Here is a 5354-nt window from a genome sequence, read left to right as displayed (position 1 = left end):
GTCAGTTAAGTGTAAACTCAACTCTGAGAGTGTTGAACTTGAAGCTGAATTGAACAATGTCTTCGATGCGGGTGGCAATCGCTATTCCGACATAGCGGTATTCCGACATGCCGCTATTTCGACACTTTTTAGGGGTTAGGGTTAGGGTTAAGGTTAGGGATGTCGGAATAGCGGCATGTAGGAATAGCGGCGGACGGTGGAAAACGTGTCGGTATTCCGACAATAGACATTAACGTCGGAATAGCGACATGTCGGAATACCTTCAATGCATATATGGCCTTGTGGTCACTCAAAGAGTTGAATTTACCGGTAACACTAAAATCGAATGGGACCATATGTTCTCAGAATAGCATTGATTCAACACTGGAGCGGCAAAAGAGATGGGCCCAGGGCTTTATACAGTAGGTACTGGAGACATGGGTGCACATACAGTATCGGCACTTTATGGATGGACTTTTGTTTTGGGAAGGGGCAATACAACCTTTAACTTTTTTCTCAAAATGCACTTTTGGTATTATCATCCAATGACAATGTTATGACCTCTGACCTTTCTCTTGTGTTTCACAAGTCACTGACTTTGATCATATCTCATCTTTTTAAACCAACTTTATCTCGTATTTATTAAGCAACATCAGCAGTTGGAATTGCACACATAATTGAAATAGTACTGCATTTGTCGAATTGCTCAGGGTCGATTTTGAAAGGGCAGTCATAAAGGCAGTTTATCATCACAGTTATTACAATATGAAACCAGGTCTCCTTCAAATGACTCCGATGTCGACATTGGCCATCGTTTGTAGGGCATGTTTCTAGAAAACTGCCCATGACTTTCAAGGTTTTAACAACCTGGACATTTGGCAGATTTTCCTGTAGGCCTATATTACTTGGCAGAGTATTACTTCTCTGGAGTGACCATTGTTTTATGTAGGTCACAGCCTTTCTAGTGTGCATTCCTAATGAATACCCTGTTGCAATACTTGTGCAGGCACTGAAAGTGTTCAGTGAGTGCTCCTTTTGTCCGTTGTTATTAGCACTTGAAAAAAAAAAGAAACTCTTGTAATGCCATGCAACTAGGCCTATTGGTTCAGTCTGACTAATAGCTTTACATACCTCAGTACCAGATTTCTATTGGCCTGCAACAATTCTAAACCCTTCTGTGCACCGAAGAAGAAGAAGGTTAGGGTTAGGGAAGAAATAGAGACCACCTTTCCTGTCAAACAAGTGTTATCACATCTACCATAGACTCACCAAACAGATGACCTTCGTGACAAATGGCCCCATCCGAGAGGCAGGTGGGAGCTGAATGGGTTGCTATGGCGAGGGCAAGTTTTGAAAAGGGCCGAAACTAGGGGAGCAGCGGTTGCCTTTTGTGACCCACTTCCTGCGCAGAGGGCCCTCGCAGGTAACCGATCCTGTCTTGGGGCTAATCAATAATGCAGGGTAACTGGTGACGACGCGAAGGCCCGATGAATGTCTCCTGAAGAAGTGAAGCAACGCCGGATTGGGTGTCAGCGAAATGGCCGTGGGCTTCGGGGGAAGTGATCCCTCGGCTCCCTTCCACTCGTGCGTCCACGCGGACTTCCTCCTCAGAGGCTACCTCGTTTTCAACCCGCAGAGACGACCTGGACTGTCAGTCCGGCCGCACTATGGATTACTCCCCACTGCTGTAGAACTCAGATAGTGTTGTTTACAGTCTACAGGTCCCTGTGTTTGAAGACAGGACGTGGTGTAAACAAAACTAGTCGGGTAAGTGTTCCATTTATGATTTTTTTTTTCCTCTCTATGAATTTCTGGATTTTTTTTTTGTCCTGAAAGGCTTTACAGATAAGCTCATTACTCTACTCTCAGAGATATGAGTGCAGAGAAACAGTGTTCCTTTCCTTGGGATTTGTTTAGGATATTATTTCTGAAAAACAACTCACAAATTATGCATTTCCTCAACATGCATTGTACAGAGAGTTGCATAGAATAAAAAAACACATTTTATTTTTCATATTTTTGGGATCTGTTATTATACTTTGACAGTTAACGTTGGACCATATCACTTGCAATTTCCAACACTAGGCCTATATGCCTACATACAGAACATGAATGAGTGGCACTGCTGCCTTATGTTGCATTAACCACATGTGAATTGCATGAGGCATGCATTAAACCACATTGAGTCAGCACCTAGTGAAGTGTGTCATGAAGAAAGCTTGGATCACCATTTTCTATTGTATATATTTGCGTTCACCTGTGCATCTGCCTGATCATAAGTGTGTGTGTGTGTGTGTGTGTGTGTGTGTGTGTGTGTGTGTGTGTGTGTGTGTGTGTGTGTGTGTGTGTGTGTGTGTGTGTGTGTGCGTATGTGTGTGTGTGCGTGTGTGTGTGTGTGTGTGTGTGTGTGTGCGCGCGTGCTTGCGTGCGGGCGGGCGTGTGAGCATGCGTGTGTGTGTGTGTGTGTGTGGTTGTCTGCTTGTGTAGCCTACCACTACTGAGCCACCATAAGGAGTGGTGGTGATTGTGTTTTCTGTGTACCGTGGGCGCCTAGTCTCAGGTGTAGCAGTGCCACCCAATGGCATCCTCACTCACCCATTCCCATGCCCTGCATTCTTCAGGCTATAAATGCCAAACTTAATTGCACTGACTCCTGCACAGGGTACGTGGCCCAATATAACCCATGATAAGGGCTCATATTTCACCACATTCAATGTCCACTAGGGCGATTCCAAACCGTCCCTCCCCATGCAATGCATTTTATATAGCAGCTGATAAACTGTTGATAAAGGTCCTCTGCTTGTGGGAAGATAATGGCCACCATAATACAGTATAGAGGCGGTCACTACCGTCTACTCCACTGGGACGTGAGTGACGCATCATGGCCCTCGTGTTTGTTAACGCCACGGAGATTAGCATGCTGCAGAGTTATTTACAATTTGCTCCAAAAGAAGCTTAACACTTCGAGTTATGTAAAACTTCGACTGTGGCATGCTTGCTCTGCACCAGCTGATTCATTATTATCCCAGTGTTAAAAACATGGAAGTAAAGCAAGTACATAGAACAGTGGTGTGGATTTAAATATTTTTTAGGGCTTTTTTGCCTTTATTTCCGACAGGATTGAGGAGGAGAGACAGGAAACGAGTGGGGAGGGAGAGACGGGCAAGGAACGGCAAAATACCCGGGCCGGAATTGAACCCGGGTCGCCAACATAGTAACCCTATGGTCTACCGTTAGGCCACAGCAGGGCCAGAACAGTGGTGTGGATTTACTGTAGTACCTTACAGTGCAGTGTAATTACATAGTGCTACTTAATAGGTTAGTGCTCCCTATTGACTCCAGATTGAATAAACAACATTCATTACTGAACATTAATGTAAATTAAATTTCAGGAAATTATGTATACCCACTTCACTGCTTTTTTTATATGGCTTGGGTAAATGGATTTTGCAGTCCCCAATTGCTTATTTGTGTGGGCGTCAACATCAAGCGCAACAACAATCCCATCCCGTGCCAGTGTCCTCTGCCCCCTCAAGTGAGTTTGTATTCAGTGAGGCTGTAGCCCTGCCCTTCATTCAGCCTGAGACATGAGTGTGTGCTCTGGCCCGCCACAGTCCTTGCACTTGCAGAACACATCTCACACAGTCAGCCCTCAGGGCTGCTGACTAGGGATTTGTGTGCTTAACATCAGGACATTGGTTAGGTCTTTGTGTCTCTGTGCTTGTCCAAGCCTGTAGTGGACCCTTTTCAGCAGACTATGTTAGTGTGTGTGTGCGTGCGTGCGTGCGTGCGTGCGTGCGTGCGTGTGTGCGAGCCTCTGTGTATGTGCCTGCTGGTTAATTTGAGTAGTATCACAAAGTTATTTGTTTCTTAATGGTCTCCACGCAATTTGCCTGCCACTAATGGGGCACAGCGCAGCTCTCAACATGCCAGACTGCTGTTTGTCGGCATGGTAACACACGCCCATTGGCCTGTCTAAGAAGGGGAAACCCTGCTTGACTCACACCGGTCAATAAATACATCCCTGACATTTCAATACCTTTACACTATAATATTGTGGCAACTGAACTGTGGTAAAGGGGCGTTCAGTTCTGGCTGACTGTATGGCTGAGATGAGGAGGTGGAGTTGAGGTGCGGAGGCCTCTGGCCCAGGGTGAACTCAAACCATGCTCCCATTACCCCCTCCACCCTCCCATGCCCCCATTACTCTGACATGTTGTGTTGTATGTTGTGTTGCGTTGTCTAGTGTTGTGTTGTGTTGTGTTGCATCGCATTGTGTTGTGTTGTGTTGTGTTGTGTTGTGTTGTTTCTTGTTGTGTTGTGTTGTTTCGTGTCGTGTTGTGTTGCATTGTTTTGTTGTTGTGTGTGTTTTGTTGTTTTGTGTTGTGTGTGTTTTGTTGTGTTGTGTTGTATTGTGTTGTATTGTATTGCGTTGTGTTGCGCTGTGTTGTGCTGTACTGAGCTGTGCTGTGCTGTGCTGTGCTGTGCTGTGCTGTGCTGTGCTGTGCTATGCTTTGTTGTGTTGTGTTGTGTTGTGTTGTGTTGTGTTGTGTTGTGTTGTGTTGTGTTGTGTTGTGTTGTGTTGTGTTGCATTGCATTGTGTGTGTGTGTTGTGTTGTGTTGTGTTGTGTTGTGTTGTGTTGCATTGCATTGTGTGTGTGTGTGTTGTGTTGTGTTGTGTTGTGTTGTGTTGTGTTGTGTTGTGTTGTGTTGTGTTGTGTTGTGTTGTGTTGTGTTGTGTTGTGTTGCGTTGAATAGTTGTAAGAGTCCCTCTTTCTGACAACTCTTTAGATAAAATGACAACCTTCACAGATACAAATATCTTTTTAAACAAAACAACTATACGAACATTAAATCCGGCAACAATTTTCTACAGATAATGTGGTAGCTAAAGCAAGAAATGTTTCCGTTAGTGTGAATGTTAAACATTGTTGAAATTCAAGCTTAAATGTATAGGCCTATTGTGTTTTTGATACTCTTTGAAAATCCCTTTAAAAGGATTGCCCATTGACATGCACAAATATATCCTTCAGTGTGACATTGTGTTGTCAACCCATAGGTGTGTCATCTTCATGTGGTTAATGAGACCATAAAAAAAGTCCACGGCCCATTTCTCAGCATTTCTTGCCTCCATATAGGCTTTGACCTGTACTGTAGTCTCCACACAGGTGGGTGGTACCTGTCAGGTGAGCCGTGGAGGCAGCTGATGATGACACGCGAGAAGGTATCCAAATGTTGTTACATGTTAACCCAGCGCTGCTCGTCTGCTCGTCTGCCTTTGACTCTGACTCCACCCACAGACACAGCTGGGATCAGCCAGAGCAAAGGTCTCCTCTGTCCGCCCGCGGCCCCTAGGGAGCTCCCTGCCCCAGCGC

This window comes from Engraulis encrasicolus, chromosome 16 (genome assembly GCF_034702125.1).
Source record: "Engraulis encrasicolus isolate BLACKSEA-1 chromosome 16, IST_EnEncr_1.0, whole genome shotgun sequence".
Taxonomy (NCBI): domain Eukaryota; kingdom Metazoa; phylum Chordata; class Actinopteri; order Clupeiformes; family Engraulidae; genus Engraulis; species Engraulis encrasicolus.
Note: the sequence above shows the minus strand (reverse complement) of the source record.